This window comes from Colobus angolensis, unplaced genomic scaffold, assembly GCF_000951035.1.
Source record: "Colobus angolensis palliatus isolate OR3802 unplaced genomic scaffold, Cang.pa_1.0 Scaffold294, whole genome shotgun sequence".
Lineage (NCBI taxonomy): Eukaryota > Metazoa > Chordata > Mammalia > Primates > Cercopithecidae > Colobus > Colobus angolensis.
Window position 1 is genome coordinate 1,029,433 of NW_012116199.1, and position 18,214 is coordinate 1,047,646.

General features: G+C 45.4%; 1 protein-coding gene across 4 annotated transcripts in view; it reads left to right on the forward strand.

Annotated features, from left to right (window-relative positions):
• TRPM1 (transient receptor potential cation channel, subfamily M, member 1) overlaps nucleotides 1–18,214 on the forward strand; it is a 149,879-nt gene that overhangs the window by 35,359 nt on the left and 96,306 nt on the right. For 2 of the 4 annotated variants that reach the window (XR_001002574.1, XM_011949249.1), the window contains exon 1: nucleotides 10,627–10,671. The exons of 1 other annotated variant lie outside the window; for it this stretch is intronic. The gene's annotated coding sequence lies outside the window, so the exon portion shown is untranslated. Of the gene's footprint in view, nucleotides 1–10,606; nucleotides 10,672–18,214 lie in introns of those variants that run through there. One more of the 4 variants, XM_011949248.1, reaches the window with a different exon arrangement.

Below are 18,214 nucleotides of genomic sequence, written 5' to 3' on the forward strand. Positions count from 1 at the left end.
GCCTCCCAGGTTCAAGCGATTCTCCTGCCTCAGCCTCCCGAGTAGCTGGGATTACAGGCGTGCGCCACCATGCCCGGCTAATTTTGCATTTTTAGTATAGATAGGGTTTCTCCATGTTGGTCAGGCTGATCTCGAACTCCCGACCTCAGGGGATCCACCCACTTCGGCCTCCTAAAGTGCCGGGATTACAGGCACCAGCCACAGCTCCCAGCCACTCAATTTCTGAATCAACTCGGGAAGAAGGAATGAGCTTTAAAAAGTAGAATGCCACATCCCTTCTTCTGTTGCCACACGTTCCAGCGCTTGTCCTACCCTTCTAAGCTCTGTGTGCTCACACTCGCTACCTTTCTCTTAGCAGCCTTGCTTTGGCCTGTGTTTCAAACTTTTCCAAAGATTTTTTCAAAAGATTAAGATGCAAAGTCTTTCTGCTTACTTAAACAAAAGATTCGGGTAACAATACTCTATTCCCAGAACAAAAGTTTCACTGCGATTTATTAGGTACAGCCAAATTTTTTGGGGGGTGCTTTGTTTTGCTTGATGGGTTATTGTAACCAAATGGGGTAAAATTCAGATTTTAGGAGCTATAAGGCATTACTTAAAGAACATGACACTAACAGGAGATCAACTTGATGACTGTTATGAGCTCCGCCATTCCAACAGGGCACGAGGACACAGGAGATAGAAATAACGCCCTGGGCGCCTGGGTGAAGAGGAGTGCCATGCGTTGAGCTCTTGCTAACACTGAACCAGCTTTCCGTGTGGACTGTGAGGAGCCACAGCTGCCTACATGGGGCTCAGGAGCATCATTTTGTCTCCCGAAGATCCTGTTCTTATGCAGTCTGCTGCTATCAACAAAAGAAGCTTGAAGTCAGATTGAGGCAAAATCATCTCTTGCCATTATTCCTGCCCAGATTTCTTTTCAGGAACACAGACATCTTGAAGGAAGAAAAGGTCGAATCAACTTCCATATAATTGGACCCACATTTTGGGAGTTTTGCCATCACTCCAGAGTGAAGACTTCAGAAGCGTTAGCTACGGTGTTGGGATTTGAAAGTCCTCCATTAGGTCCCAGCAGAGGGTAAAACGTTACGCTGAGACTCTCAGGGATGCCAGCACAGTGAGGCACTGCAGCTTCTTACATGCAGTTAGTGTAGTTGCAGATTAATGAGATGTTAGAAGTTTTATGAGAAGGAAAACCAGCTCAGATAATGCTCTCTCCTTGGAACTTCCAGAAGCTCCAGCTGCAGGATCCAGGACCAACCTCCATGGCCACACCGGGTTTACAGCTACAAAGCTCTAACACAATGGATTATCTCCACTACAAAGTCACTGGTTTTATTTTCACTGTAGAGAGTATTCTGAAGATTAAAAAAATTAAAAAATTAAATGCTTGGCAGGTTTTTTTACCCGTATGTTTGTTATTCTAGCACACATCATCTGCCAGCACTGCAACACAACCCACTGAGGAGCAGAAAAGGAAGGAAGGAAGGAAAGGAGGGAGGGAGCGAGGAGAGAGAGAAAGAGAGAGAAGAAAGAAAAGAAGAAAGAGAAGAAAAAAAGAAAGAAAAAGAAAAGACAAGAGAAAAAAATGAAAAGAAGGTTCTTACAACCAGACAGGAAGTCACTGTCCAATTTCAATCCTCCCACTGATACCTCCATGGCCGGTCCCCACAAGCCTCTATCCTCCAATGGAGGATGAGGAGAAACAGAGGGACCTCAGGTGTTCTCACTTCCTAAACCCTGAGCCATGGGGTGGAGAAGAGTGGTGTGAAAAGGCCGCTGCCAACGTTCACCTGTTGATGAGGCTGGGCAGCTTACAGAGAATGGCTAGCTTATTTTGGCCAACTTGGATCTTAAGACTCACTGGGAAGACCCTCTGCCTTCCAGACAAAGAGAGGAGTTTCCAAGACCCACGTTCCAAATATCCAACGATCTTATTTTCCTCCAAGTGGGGAAACCTACTTTATTTTTTTGTCAGTCAGTAGAGAGATGGAAGCAGTTTACGGTAATCGAAAGTATTGATAGACCTCTACGTCTTTGTCCAATCTAGTTATCCATTTGTTTACTTTGTAATTATCTTTTACAACAACACCAAAAGATTTTAAATTACCCTCTAGCCTTCTTAATTCAGAGACATTTTTCAATGAAATATACATTTAGTTTACAAAACAAAGATTTTTTTTAACCTACCACTTTTATTTATTTCAGAGATTCTGCCAACTGAGAATCAGTAGCAATAAGTCAGTAATAGTAGTAGTACTAACTTATTTTAAATACATGTAAAGAATTCAACAGTATGCAAGGTGGAAGCCCATCTCTGCAGCCAATGCCAGGAGCAATATAATTTTTTGAACCAATATAAGTCTTACTTCAAATAAGACTTCAAAAGGGAAGGTTTTTGGATCAGGGCTTTCAGATCAGGATTCACAAAACTTTTGCTTGGCCAATGGTGGCCTGAGCCCTTGGACTCCCACCTTGCCCCACATCTGCCCTCTGTCCCCAGCATTATATATTGTCCTCTTTCTCTGCCCATCACCCATCTCCAGCCTGGGAACCAAGCTCCAGCTCACAGGATGTTTGCCCTGATGCCCTACTGTCTGCCATCTCCAACTCTAAAGTGCCCCCTTTCCTCAAGTCTGCTACCAGGACTCCCATCCAAACTATATGCTCAGTTTGAAACTCCATTACTCCTCTTTTTTTTTTTTCTTTTAAGACAGGGTCTCACTCTGTTGCCCAGGCTGGAGTGCAGTGGCATGATCTCAGGTCACTGCAACCTTTGCCTCCCAGGTTCAAGCGATTCTCCTGCCTCAACCTCCATAATAGCTGGGATTACAGTCACCCACCAACACGCCCAGCTAATATTTTGTATTTTTAGTAGAGATGAGGTTTCGTCACGTGGGCCAGGCTGATCTCGAACTCCAGACCTCAGGTGATCCACCTGCCTTGGCCTCCCAAATTACTGGGGTTACAGGCATGAGCCACCACACCTGGCCTCCTCTTTCTTTTTTTTCTTTTCTCTCTCTCTTTTCTTTTTTTTTTTTTTTTTTTTTTGAGACAGAGTCTCACTCAGTTGCCCAAGCTGGAGTGCAGTGGTGCAATCTCAGGTCACTGCAACCTCTGCTTCCCAGGTTCAAGTGATCCTCCTGCTTCAGCCTCCATAATAGCTGAGATTACAGGTGTGAGTCACCTCACCTGGCCCATTACTCCTCTTTCTTTTGAAAGCTCCCTCTCCCTTTATGCTTTCCTCTTGCTTGTCGAAGCTGATTGCAATGCTTCCTAGAGTCTGCCTTGTATTTCAAATGTGTTTATATGAGCACTGGCTCCCCCACTAGCCTGCAAACCCTTAAAAGTCGTTTCTGAGTCACTCCCATATCTCCACACTGCGCCAGCAGTGTCTGGAGCATGGGAGAGGTGATCTCAATGATACATTGAATTAAATAAGACTGTGGATATCGAGGAAGCAAGAAGCCAGGGCAAGTAGGTAAAGTCAAAAGACAGGTGACAAGCTGGAAAAAATATTTGCCACTTTATTAAAGTCAAAATTTCACCATATTTGGTATGTAGGAACAAGCTTTAAAAATAAAGAAGAAAGGCTGGGCACGGTGGTTCATGCCTGTAATCCCAGAACTTTGGGAGGCCAAGGCGGATGGATCACCTGAGGTCGGCAGTTCAAGGCCAGCCAGACCAACATGGAGAAACCTTGTCTCTACTAAAATATACAAAATTAGCTGAGCATGGTGGCACATGCCTGTAATCCCCGTTACTAGGGAGGCTGAGGCTGGAGAATCGCTTGAACCCGGAACGTGGAGGTTGCAGTGAGCTGAGATCGTGCCATTGCACTCCAGCCTGGGCAACAAGAGCAAAATTCCATCTCAAATAACATAAAATAAAGAAAAAGACCCTACAGAAAAATGAGCAAGAGATGTGGAAAGTTCACAGAAACAGAAATACAGATGGCCCTTACACATGAAAAGATGCCAACCTTACTTATAGTAAAATAAATGCAAATTAAAACTACATTGACCTAACAGATGTCTAAGAGTATACTACACCCAACAACAAAATACACAAAATACACATTCTTATCATGTGCACATGGGCCATTCTCTAGGACAGACCATATGTTAAGCCAAAAAACAAGCTTTAATAAGTATAAAAGGATTTTTAAAGTCACGCAAAGTATGTTCTCCAGCCACAGTGGAATTAAATTAGAAATCAATAATAGAAAAAAAGTTGAACAGGCCTGGTGGCTCACGCCTGTAAACCCAACACTTTGGGAGGCCAAAGTGGGCGGATCACCTGAGGTCAGGAGTTCGAGACCAGCCTGGCCAACATGGGGAAACCCCGTCTCTACTAAAAAATAAAAAAAAACTAGCCGGGCGAGGTGGCGGGCGCCTGTAGTCCCAGCTACTCGGGAGGCTGAGGCAGGAGAATCACGTGAACCCAGGAGGCAGAGCTTGCAACGAGCTGAGATCATGCCACTGCACTCCAGCGTGGGCAACAGAGCAAGACTCTGTCTCAAAAAAAAAAAAAAAGAAAAAAGAAAAGAAAAAAATTGAGAAATTCAAAAGTGGATATTAAAGTACATACTCCTAAGTAACCAGTGGGCTAAAAAAGTCACAAGAAAAATTATAAAATATTTTAAGATGAACAAATATGAAAAAGTATATTGGATGCAGCTAAAATAGTGCTCAGAGGGAAATTTATAGCTGTAAACACCCATATTAAGAATGAAAGATCTCAAATAAATAACCTAAACTTCAACTCTAGAAAACAGAAAAAGACAAGCAAACTAAACCCAAATCAAGCAGAAGGAAGAAAACAAGACTAACATGGAAAAAATAAAATAAAGAATAGAAAAACAATAGAAGAAATCAATGAAACCAAAAGTTGATTCCCTGAAAAGGTCAACAAAATTGAAAAACCTTTAGCTAGACTGTCCATCTAAACAACAGGGAAGACTCGAATTGCTAAAATCAGGAATGAAAAAGAGGCATCACTAATGACTTTCTAGACACATTAATAAAAAGGATCATAAGGGAATACCATGAATAACTGGATGCCAACAGATTTTAAAACCTGGATGAAATGGACACATTCCTGAAAAGACAAATTACTGAAACTGACTCAAAGAGAAACAGAAAAATCTGAACAGACCTATAAAAAGTAAAGACATTGGAGTATTAATTTTTAAACTTCCCATAAAGAAAACCACAGTCCCAGAAGGCTTCACTGGTAAATTCTACCAAACTTGTAAAGAATAATGAAGACCAATCTTTCACAAACTCTTACAGAAAATAGAGGAGGCGGGGAGTCTTTTCCCAACTCATTCTATGAGGCCAGTTTTACCCAGATACCAAAACCAGACAACAGCATCCAAAAAATGAAGACAACTATAGGCCAAAACTATATTGACAAACCATTTCCTATTAAGATTGGCAAAATTCTAAATGTTTAACAACTTATTATGTTGGTGAGGCTATGGGAAAACAAGGACTCATAAAATCTCACTGGAAATGCAAAATGCTATAATCTGTGAAGGGAAGTTTTGCAATATTAGCAAATTTCATATTTATACCCTTAATCCCAGCAATCTCACTTCTCGGAATCTAACCTAAAGATTACAGACAAATGCAAAAGGATATGTGGCAAGACTTTTTGTTGCTGTGCTATTTGTAGAGACCAAGAGCCACCCAAGTGCCCATCGACACGGGTCTGGTTGAATCAGCTCTCATGCATCCACTCAGGGATTAGGGCCACACAGCTGTCAAAAGAAATGAGGGGCGGCCATGTCATTTCCAAGAAAACTGGAGAAGTGAAGTGCCAAAAGCAAAGCAAAGTGTGTAAAGTCCTCTACCATGTATGTGAGGAAGAGGCAGAGAGAAACAATACGTATATATTTATACTTAGAAAGTGAAAGGATAAAATAATAATTTTTTTTTTTTTAAGTTTACTTGTGGCGGCCAGGCATGGTGGCTCACACCTGTAATCCCAGCACTTTGGGAGGCTGAGGCAGGCAGATCACCTGAGGTCAGGAGTTTGAGACCAGCCTGACCAACATGGTAAAACTCTGTGTCTACTAAAAATACAAAATTAGTCAGGCATGGTGGCACGTGCCTGTAGTCCCAGTTACTTGGAAGACTAAGGCAGGAGAATCACTTGAACCCAGGAGACAGAAGTTGCAGTGAGCTGACATCGCACCCCTGCACTCCAGCCTGGGCAACAATAGCGAAACTCCATCTCAAAAAAAAAAAGTTTACTTGTGGGGAAAGAAGAACGAGGGAGAAAGACAGATGCCATAGCCAGACTACTCTGAAAGAATCTTGTTTGCAGATTGGACTTTGCCAAAATGCAAATGTTTCACTTAATTATAAAACAGACTTATATTTAAAAACCAGTTCCTAAAACAATGCATGGAAATCCAATGGAAAATTCAATGAGTGAATCTTACTGGAAATCTGCCTTTAGCGTTAGTGCTATTGTTTGCTCAGACAGCTCACTGGACGCATAGTAATTCTCAGACATGCCAGCGTCTCCCCACAGTTCTCGGGTACTGCGTTCCCCAAACTTGCTATGTATCAAGTGTGTAGAATAACCAGACAGAGAATAATAACTTTAAGTTCTTGAGAAAACCTAACAGGACATATGCAAGGTGAAAAAGAATAGCAAAACAATGTTTTAAGCTGCTTCCAGTACTGTTAGCAATATGGGTATGTTACTTGAAACTATATTCAGGATAAAGCAAAAGAGAAAGCTTTTAATGTTATTAGGAATAAGGCTTTTAGCACAAGCAGAAAGAGACACAAACATAAAATCAAGGAAGTTAAGTAAAATCCCTGTTTCTAAATTTGAATTGAAAATTATCAGCATACATTCATGATGCATTTTTTTTACAGATGCGTGCGCACGCACACATACACACACATACACACACACACAGCTTCGTAGTTCCGCCTGCTGAAAAGGCTCAGAAACAATTCAGTTCAGAAGCAGATCCTAGTTTCTGATTACTGTTTCTCACTCAGAGGAACCAGGGCTCCTTGGAGAAGTGCCTGAGTCCAGATCTGGGGCAAGAAATGTACAAGACAATCCCAAAACATCTTTGCATTCCAGATAGCAAAGAAGCTCTCAGAGACTCCTGGGGTGGTGTCAGAAGGATTCAGGAGCCTTTGTGAAACTGGGACCATGCGAACAATAGTAAGAAAAATAACTGCTGTAGATTTAAATGCATCAAATATGTTCAAATCCATGAATTCATACTGACACTCTGAAGAAAAGGAATGCATTAATCACATTGGAATGAGGCCAGGGAACCAACCAATTCCTCTGGAGAGGGAAACCTTTTTCCTGCCTTTCCTCTGCAAGCTGTGCCTCAGGGTGACCAAATCTGCCCAGGGAAAGTTTCTCTTTATAGATGAATTCCAGCTAACAAATAAAGAACAGTCGACCTAATTAGAAGATCACCATTTTGTGGCCGGGCACAGTGGCTTGCACCTGTAATCCCAGCACTTTGGGAGGCTGAGGCGGGCGGATCACAAGGTCAGGAGATCAAGACCATCCTGGCTAACACGGTGAAACCCCATCTCTACTAAAAAATACAAAAAACTAGCCGAGGGTGGTGGTGGGCACCTGGAGTCCCAGCTACTTGGGAGGCTGAGGCAGGAGAATGGTGTGAACCCGGAAGGCAGAGCGTGCAGTGAGCCAAGATCGAGCCACTGCACTCCAGCCTGGGCAACAGAGCAAGACTCTGTCTCAAAAAAAAAAAAGAAAAAGAAAAAAAAATCACCATTTTGCAAGTCCTAGGGATATCATGGCCCTAGACAGTCATCATCAAAGTCCACCAGCATTGCAAAAGAGATGGCTCCTCACAGGACACACCATCACCAAAGAGTCTTGTCGCAAAAGTTCGCCTTGAATCTGAACAGGTTTCGAGACGTAGCTATTGGTCAGGAAATGCAGGGAACGAAGGAACATGAGAAACAATATTGCTGTCTCATCTCAGAGTCTAACCAGGACCCTTGGGCCTCCACCTGGGGTGTCCCCTGCCAGCCTGGGGACTTTCCACGACCTCCTCAGGGCCCCACACAGGTGAGCACACAGGTCACTGTCCCCACACTCTCACCAACTGTGACCGCCAGCTGGCCTCATTCCCTCTGAGGAATGTGTCCTCATTCCTCACCCATGATGAGAAGGACCCCGCCCCCACAGCTGGGTGAGGAGTGAGTGGTCAGGATCCACCCTTTGCGGTGGTGTTCTTGTTTCCTCAGACAGCTCCACAGACACATAATAATTCTCAGACCTTACAGCATCTCTCCACAGTCCTCACACACGGTGTCCATGCACCAGGTCATCCAAGTGACTTCATGGGGGAGGATGCCTCCGGAGAGTAGGCAGTCTGGTGAGAAACCCCTTCCCCCACAGCAGAAGTTCAACACCGCCCAACAGAAATACAAGGTGAGCCACAGCTGTGAGCCACAGAGTAGAGGCAATTTAAAATTTTCTTTTCTTTCTTTCTTTCCTTTTTTTTTTTTTTTTTTGACAGAGTCTTACTCTGTCGCCCAGGCTGGAGTGCAGTGGCGTTATCTCGGCTCACTGCAAACTCCGCCTCCCGGGTTCAAGTGATTCTCCTGCCTCAGTCTCCCCAGTAGCTGGGATTACAGGCACCCATCACTACTCCCTGTTAATTTTTATATTTTTAGTAGAGACGAAGTTTCCCCATGTTGGCCAAGCTGGCCTCGAACTCCTGACCTCAGGTAATTCACCCACCTCAGCCTCCCAAAGTGCTGGAATTTCAGATGTGAGCTGGGCCAATTTTTAATTTTCTAGTAGTCATTTTTGAAACATAAATATAAGCAGGTGAAAAAAATTAATAACATTCTATTCAACCCAATATGTTATAAATATTTCAACGTACAATCAATTATTATCACAAGTCTTGGCAATCCTGTGTATATTTTACATTCAGAGCACATCTCAATTCCGGCTGGCTGTTTCCAGCGCTCCGTAGCCACATGTGCCTTGTGGCCACTGTGTGGGACATCTCAGCTCCCAGTTGCAGGCCGCACTGCATGGACCCTGGGGAGGAGGAGTATTCTCTTGGGGAAGGTTGGGGCTCCCATTGTTGCCATCTTATCTGAACCTGAAAAAGAACCTATTTGTCTAGTGAAGGGCCCACTGCCTGGAGAGCCACTGAGTGGCAGCCGGCCAGGTTGGGGCTGGTCATTGGCACTGACCACAGAGCCTCCACACCTCCCAGCTGTGGCAGTGCCGGCCATCAGCTCAGTTCCCCATGTGGCCTTTCCCCACAGCTCCTAGACTGATTTCAGATGCCCCAGATTGCCCTGACTGTGCCTTCAGAATTCCGGCCACGTAGTACCCTCCCTCAGCCCCCGGAAGGGCTCCCGATGAAGCCGTGACTCTCTCAGGCCTAAGGAGCCAACACCAGTTCAAGAAAGAAGACCCGGGAGCCAGGCCAGGGCTGCTGCTGCAGGCGCTGTGCCCTCTCCAGCAAAGCACGTGGGAGCCCCTCACCCGACCCTCTGCCGACCACTCTGTGGGGACAGACCCCGAGTGAAAGTAATGAAAGCAAAGACCAAGAAAATGGCCTGGCACATGTGCTTCCATCAGAAGTTCAGAGACTCCCTGAGCCTCAGGCTGTCTGCCAGGCATGGGGTTGGGGAGTGAGCCCAGCCTCCAGCTTCAGGACTCTACATATGGGTGGAACATGACAACCTGGGCACTCCCGCTCCACCCCACCTGCTCTCTGGGCGAGCCACCCTCTCCCGTGGCTCAGAGTCCTCTTCTGTAAAATGGGAACAGCCCTAATTTCCCTTCCGTCCAACCTGTCTGCTCTTCTGTGAGAAGGGGGAGGTGGCCAATGCCCAAGAGCCTCAGATGCTGGGGAAGACCCAGTCTCTCTGCAAAGAGGGATAGTTCAGGGTTTGGGTTTTTTCTTTCCTCCTGGCTGAGAAAGCTCGTGGACAGCTGGAATAACCATGCATACTGCTACAGCACATCCAACAGAGCTCCCACCACGGTGGCTTTCAGGTGACTGGATGCCGGGCAGGCAAGCTCCTGGTGAAGTGGGGAGAGCAGGGATTAAAAGCACTCAGAAGGGGCTGAGAGTCATGTGGGGCTCACACTGCATTTGCAGCTGGGTTCACCCTGACCTCAGGCCCAACTTAGATGAAGAAGGATTAGCAGTAATTAATGCCATGTGCCGCCTTCTCCAGGCTCCCAGGGGAGTGAGCACTACCCGCTGATGAGGGGATTCTGAAAGAACAATTATGTCCAATTATCTCGATTACGCAAACCCTGCTGACATTTCCAGCCAGGGAAGGGCTGGCTGGGTGGGAGGGGGACATGGCGGGGCCACTTCAAAGGAAAAGCTCTAGCTCCCCTACCTCTCTCACATCCTAAGGCTGCCTTTGTGGATTCCACATGGAACAGCCTGGAAGCTTGGGGCCCTGGCTTCCTTTTCTGGCCTGGAAGCCAGGTCATGGGGCCATCGCTTCACAGGGATCATGAGGGCCCAGACCCAAGTGCTCACATGCTCCTCATGGGGACTGCTCCTCTTAAAGGCTGGGGCCTCCTCACCCAGCTCCCTGCCCTGGCCAAGGAGGAGGCTGGAAGAACCCGAGCCGTGCCCTCTCCATTCCACTGCTGTGGCAGGTAAGCTCAGATGCGGGTAAGCGCAGGTGAAGGGAGGTCAGGCGCAGGTATCTTCAGGTGTGGGTAAGCTCAGGTGTGGGTAAACCCAAGCGTGGACAAACTCAGGTGCAGATAACCACAGACTCAGGTAAGCTCAGGTGCTGGTAACCTCAGGGGCAGGTAGGCTCAGGTACAAGTAAGGTCAGGTGTGGGCAAGTTCGATGTGCTTCCTGGGGCCTGTTGCTCCCCTCCTCTTGAGGCTGGCTGGACAGGACCCTATGGAACAGCTGGTGAACCTGTGTTCAGCCTGGGTTCCAAGAGGCTCTCTCAGCAGAAGGGACCCACCAGGTTGATTCAGAGGGGACAAGCACTCTGTCAGCTGCTCACAAAGAGGCTGAAACCCTCTGCGCTTCCCTCGGCGCCAGCTTCTAAATCCAGGTGCCAGGGATCTGCTCAGAAGCCCGGGCTCCAGGCCTCCACTTCTTGCCTGTCATTTCTTAGCATCTTACTTTGCTTCGGGAAAAAGGTGCATCTTCCTTAGAACCCTAGAAAATGCAGAAGTTCTAGGAGAAATAGTGTTCACACTTGTAAGCCTTATCAGCTGATATTTTACCTGTGAGAGCCTTGGGGAAGAGATTGGCTACACAGAACAGCATCAGGAGGGGAGAGTACTGCTCCCTCTCACTGCTGGGAGGAGTGCAAACTGGTTTCTGGAAGGCAGTTCAACCACATGCAGCAAAGCCCTGCAAGTCCACACCTAGGAACCCATCCTGAGGAGAGAATCCTGAAGGGATGCCAACATAGACACAGCATCGTGTGCCACCGGGAAGCACAGCGAACAACCCAAACGCCCAGAAGCAGAGGGCTGGACACACAAATCATGGTCTGTCCATAGGATGAAACATCACGCAGTCACTTTTAAAATGACAGAGAAAAAGGCATAATAACCGTGCAGAATTATTGTTTTTCATTACACACACATGCACCTATCTAATCTATTCACAGAAAAAGCCTAGAAATACACGGAAATATCAGTCATTTTAGGATGGAGGCCTTATGGGTGGTGTTTGTTTATTCCTTTGTACATTTCTACATTTTTCTTTTTCTTTATTCATTTTCTATCACAAATTCATTTTCCTTTTTTTCCCAGAAAATATATCTTTTGTACTTTTTATTGATACATCATAGTTGTGCATATTTTGGGGGTACATGTGATATTTTGGTGCATGTATACAATGTGAATGTTTTTTAAAACTTTAGCAAAAATTAGCAGAAGCAGTGGGGGAGGTAAGGAGGAATGAAAATATTTGCAGGGCCGGGGGCAGTGGCTCACACCTGTAATTCCAGCACTTCGGGAGACTGAGGTGGGCGGATCACAGGTCAAGAGATAGAGACCATCCTGGTCAACATGGTGAAACCCTGACTCTACTAAAAATACAAAAATTAGCTGGGCGTGGTAGCACACATCTGTAGTCCCAACTACTCGGGGGACTGAGGCAGGAGAATCACTTGAACCCAGGAGGTGGAGTTTGCAGTGAGCTGAGATTGTGCCACTGCACTCCAGCCTGGGTGACAGAGTGAGACTCCATTAAAAAAGGAAGGAAGGGAGGGAGGGAGGGAAGGAAGGAAGGAAAAATTTGCAGAAATTGTGTTTGGGTTAACAAGGGATAGGAACTGAAAATGGAGAAGGAAGATGAGACACATTTTCTCTGTCTGAATCAGATATTTAGGGAGGAATTAAGAACGGAGCCCTGCCTCTCTATGAGTGCACTTGATGAATATGGGTTTGATTTTGGGAAAGACTGCCTTTGGTCATGTTCTCAAAACGCCATTGTTTTGAACTATCCAGCAGCAGTTTTAATTCACGGCATTTGCAATTATATTTATAACATAAATTGGCTATTCTCTGCAGTGTATTTTTTTAGACCCCAGAAAATGTAATTGGAAATATCAACTCTTATTGAAGGTGTTTGCTGTAACTGTCTATTTGTTTTATGATTTTCTGGGAGAAGTTTGGAGTTGTGTTTGGTTTGGCTCTGTGCAGCCTCATTTATTTGCTCTGTAAAGTTGACAAGCACGAGAAGTGAAATGACACTCAGGCATTTTAAGATGCGAGTCATCTTCATTCTGAACTAAGTGAAAACAAAACAGATTTTCTATCAACCTAAAATCCTCTTACTGGGGGCAGTAGATGTTTTTAGAAAATTGGCTTTGGCTTTGGGTGAAAATGTTTGGAAGACGTCCTATAATTTACGTGTGTGTGTGTCTGTGTGTGTGTGTAAATGCAGTACCTGGGAAAATGGAAGACTTCAGCCAGGTTGGAATAAGAGGACCCAATACCCGCAAGCCTTCCATGGCCTAGAGATTAAGGGGATTCAATGTCTTAAGACCTCCATTAAGTAGACAGTAGCAAGAGACATGTTGCCCTCGGTGATATGCAGAGGTATCTGCCATTCTCCTCTTTTGCAAGCTCTGAGGTTAGACTCAGCCATGGGTGAAGGAATTACAGCATCCATTGGGAGCAGGCAGAGTCCAGGAAACAGATTGGTCTGTTACCCCAGATGCCCATCATGCCAGGAGCAATTTTCCCAGCCTCTTGTAGAAAGCACCCATCAGTATCTATCTCACTGCTTTTCAGAAACTGTATCTTCAATTGCTAAGTGGGGAAAAATGCAGTTACAATGCTAGAGCTGACTTTAAGAAAACAAGTTAACATCAGGCCACGGTACTCCCCTCCCCCGCTGCTGAGACCCTCTTGTTGCTGTGCACCTTGTCCCCTCCCTCATGGCTTCTGGCTCCCGCTCCCCCAACCCCTGGCCCCGTCTGCCCACACCGTGAAAGTGGCAAGCGCAGGTACCCTCCTCCCTCATCACAACTTACCTATCCTGTGTCTGCTCCCCCAGGCTGGGGAATGCCTGAAATGCCTTAAGGTAGGGGTAACGCTCTTGGCAGGTGGCCCTGGCTCTCCTGGAGACAGGGCACAGGAGTGGGCAAATTGTGCAGGCATGGTGAGGTGGAAAGCTTGCTGCTCAGGAATCATGGCCACAGTGCCCTTTTTTGTTTGTTAATCATTAAAAAGCATACTACATGAATACATAAAGTTGTAAAACCCCACAGAAGAGCCAAGTGAAGTCCTGTTTACACACTCCTCCTGATCTCCCATGCTGCCGACCATGCTTAGTGTTTGATGTGTATTCTTCTTTTTTTTTTTCGTGACGGAGTCTCACTCTGTTGCTCAGGCTGGAGTGCAATGGCATGATCTCGGCGCACTGCAACCTCCGCCTCCTGGATTCAAGCGATTCTCCTGCAAGTAGCTGGGATTACAGGCGCCTGCAACCATGCCCAGCTAACTTTGTACTTTTAGTATAGATGAGGCTTCACTATGTTGAACAGGCTGGTCTCAAACTCCCGACCTCAGGTGATCCACCCACCTCAGCCTCCCAAAATGCTGGGATTACAGGCGTGAGCCACCACGCGTGGCCTAATGTGTATTATTCTAGACCTCTGCTGCCTAATAGAAATAGCACATATGCCACAGATATAATTTCAAACTGTGTAGTAGCCACTTAGAAAGAAAAAGTAAAAACAAATAAGTGAAATTAACTTTAATTCTATAATTCATTTAACACGATGTATCTAAAATATGATTGTTTCAACATGTAGTCAATACCAAACACATACTAATGAGGTATTTTATGTCTTTCTTTGTTGTTCTAAGTCTCTGAAATCCTGCTACACACCTCATTTACAGCTCTCATGTCACAGTGAACACTAGTGTGCCATCTCACACTCAGCGTGTCTCCATTCACCCTGGCCACATCTCAGGTGCACAGGTAGCCAGGGTCTACCATGCAGGACAGCTCCGCTCTCGAATATCGGTAAGTTTGTTCTTGTGGAGCTGGATCACGCCGGAAAGATTTTACTATACAATTTTTTTTCAATTCATAATGGAGATGTTTATACTTTAGAGTTCTATGTTAGTCTTCTTCCTGGTTGCATAGTCCATGATTTGGTATATCGTTAATTGTTTTAATCAGTCCCCAAGGTAGACTCACACAAAAGTGGAGGTTTCCAATTTTTCACTTAAAATACACTGCAACAAACATCCATACATTGCCTATTTACATGCAAAAGTATTTCCAGATGATAGCTCTGTACAAGTGGAAGTGCTGGGTCAAAGACAGGTATGCACCCTTTGCTCTGAGAGGCAAGCCAGTTCTTAGCCAAGCCGGCCACCCGTCTGCCTCGGGGTTTGGACCTTGTTCCCTTAGAGATAAAAGCAAAGAGTTGCACTGGAGACGCTCCATGGTTCCTAAATGCTCAGTTCCATGGCCCGAAGGGTGGCGATTGCTGCCAATGCCTTTGGTGGATGTGGTCTTGGGTGGGTGGGTGACAGCTGCCTGCTGCCGCTGGAAGGCAGGCCTGGATCAGGCAGACAAGCAAATCAACCACACATACCTTGTCTAGGTCAGCAGAAAACACTCAGAAAAGACCCCAACTCTTTTATTTGTAAAATTGCTCTTTGGCTACTTTTCATGAATATGGATCATTCATTAAATGTTATCACAGTAAAAGAGCAGAGCAGCAAGGGGCCCGGCAGTCTGATTCCCGTGCTGCAGCCTCCACCGTCACGCTGAGCTGTGGTGAATGCCTAGGGTTCCACCCGCCCTCCCCTCACTCCTGCTGATGTGCACCCTTTCCCCACCCTGGTGGCCCCAGCAAACTTCACAGTCCTTGAGGGCCAGGAGGCTTGGGTACCCAGATGCCCACACCTCACAGGCCTAGTGCCTGGGCACTCTGGGAGGCACTTCCTGGACTATGGGAGCCCTGCTAGAGGAAGCTCGAGGGCAGGGACCTGGATGGGTGGTAAAGGACAGACAGTATCTGGAAAGGGGAGGGTACTACCTTTGGGAACCAGGCAGGCACAGGAGGCTGGCCCTGAGCCTTTGTGCCTGTCTCCTGCGGACACTGGCTGCACCTGCCTAGCCCCTGAAAACCAGACCAGGCACTCAGGCAATGGGGGGAGCTCCTTAACACAACACCTTCCCAACTGCTATGCTCTTCTGAGTGAGCTGGCCAGGTGACGTTGGTCAAAGCAGGAAGGGGAGCTGTTGAGAGGCCCCAAGATCCTTGCTGGAACCCTCAGGTTCCCAGACAATCAGGGTAGACCCGGTGATGGGAGAAGGAGATGGGGACACGCATGCATCCGAATCTATGAGATTCTGCTTCTCTCTCCTCCTTTTGTTTATTCTTTTATGATATGTTATTGCTAAATAAAGTATTTTAAAAAGTGTGTAAGATGTCTGCACACAGTTTAGAGAATGATAAAGCAGATCCCTATGTTCTAGTATGGGGCCCTTTCCCACTGCACTCCTTCCCTCCCAGAGGCAGCACTGCCTGACTTCTGCGGGGCTCATTCCTGGCTTTACTTGCTTGCTCGCTTGCTTTCTCTCTCTTTCTTTCTCTTTCTCTTTCTTTTCCTTCCTTCCTTCTTCCTTCCTTCCTTTTCTTTCTTTTTTCTTTTCTTTCCTTCCTTCCTTCTTTGTCTTTCTCTTTCTTTTCTCTCCTTTCTTTCTTTTTCTTTTTCTCTTTCTTTCCTTCCCTCCCCTTCCCTTCCTTCCTTTTCTTCTCTTTTATTTTTTTGAGACAGAGTTTTGCTCGTCGCTCAGGCTGAAGTGCAGTGGAGCTATCTTGGCTCACTGCAACCTCCACCTCCCAGGTTCAAGTGATTCTCCTGCCTCAGCCTCCCAAGTAGCTGGGATTACAGGCACCCACCACCACGCCTGGCTAAGTTTTTTGTATTTTTAGTAGCGATGGGGTTTCACCATGTTGGCCAGGCCAGTCTCGAACTCCTGACCTCCAGAGATCCACCCACCACAGCCTCCCAAAGTGCTGGGATTAGAGGTGTGAGGCAATGCGCCTGGCCCCTGGCTTTTTTTATGTTTCATTTAGTTTAGTTTTGAGGTTTACATATTTTTTGTATTTATTTATTTATTTTGAGATGGAGTCTCACTCTGTTGCCCAGGCTGGAGTGCAGTGGCGTGATCTCAGCTAACTGCAACCTCCACCTTCCAGGTTCAAGTGATTCTCCTGCCTCAGCCTCCCGAGTAGCTGGGATTACAGGCACCCGTCACCATGCCTGGCTAATTTTTGTATGTTTAGTAGAGACGAGGTTTCACCATGTTGGCCAGGTTGGTCTCAAACTCCTGACCTCAGGTGATCCACCCGCCTCAGCCTCCCAAAGTATTGGGATTACAGGCGTGAGCCACCATGCCCAGCCATGTTTTTGAATAATTTATTGAGATGAAATTTGTGTCACATAAAATTGACCACTTTCAAGTGATCAGTTGAGTGGTGTTTAGTACAGTCACAAGGTCATGCAACTACCTTGTCTCTCTGTCCTTGCTTCCAACACTACAAAGTAAAACCCCCTACCCATTAAGCAAGTCCTCCCCATTTCCCCTCCCCGTGGCCTTGCCCCTGGAAACCACTAGTTTGTGCTTTGTCTGTATGGATTTATCTATTCTGAATGTTTCATCTCAATGGAATCATACATATGTCACCTTTTGCGCCTGGCTTCTTTCAGTTAGCATCGTGTTTCCAAGGTTCACCCATGTTGTGGCATGCTTCAGAACTTCATTCATTTATGTGGCTAAATAATATTATTTTATTTGTATAACATATACTACAATTTGTTTATCCGTTCATCCACTGTTGGACATGTGAGCCGTTGCTACCTTTTGGCTGTTATGAATAGTACTGCAATGCTACATGTTTATTTGAGTCTCTGTTTTCATTTCTCTTGGGTATATACCTAGGAGTAGAATTGCTGGGTCATATGGTAATTCTACATTTAACTTTCTGAGGAACTGCCAAATCATTTTCCAAAGTGACTGTACCATTTTACATTTCCACCAGCAATGTCTGAAGGTTCCAATTTCTCCACATCCTTGCAAACACTGGTTACTATTTTTTATTTTGGGATGTTTCTTATTATAATCATCCTAGTAGGAGTAAAGTAGCACTTCCTTGTGGTTTTGATTTGCTTTTCCCTAATGTCTAAAAGATGTTGAGCATCTTTTCATGTGTTTGTTGGCCATTTGTATATCTTCACTGGAGAATTGTCTATTCAAGTCCTTTGCCCAGTTTTTAATCAGGTTGTCTTTTTGTTGTTGAGTTGGAAGAGTTCTTTTATATATTCTGGATATTAGACCCTTGTCAGATTTTGACTTGCAAATATTGTATTCCATTCTATAGATTGTGGTTTTTTACTTTCTTAATAATGTCCTTTGATAAATTTGATGAACAGTTTTTGATTTTAATGAAATTCAACTTACCTGCTTTTTCTTTTGTTGTTCATGCCTATGCTATCATATCTATAAATCCATTGGTCATGAAGATAATGAAAATTCATACATATATTTTAAGAGTTTTATGGGTTTTAGCTCTTACAGTTTAGTCTGATGCATTTTGAGTTACTTTTTATAGCTAGTGTGAAGTAGGGATCCAAATTCATTCTTTTGCATGTGAATACCCAACTTTTCAAGCACTATTAGTTGAAAAG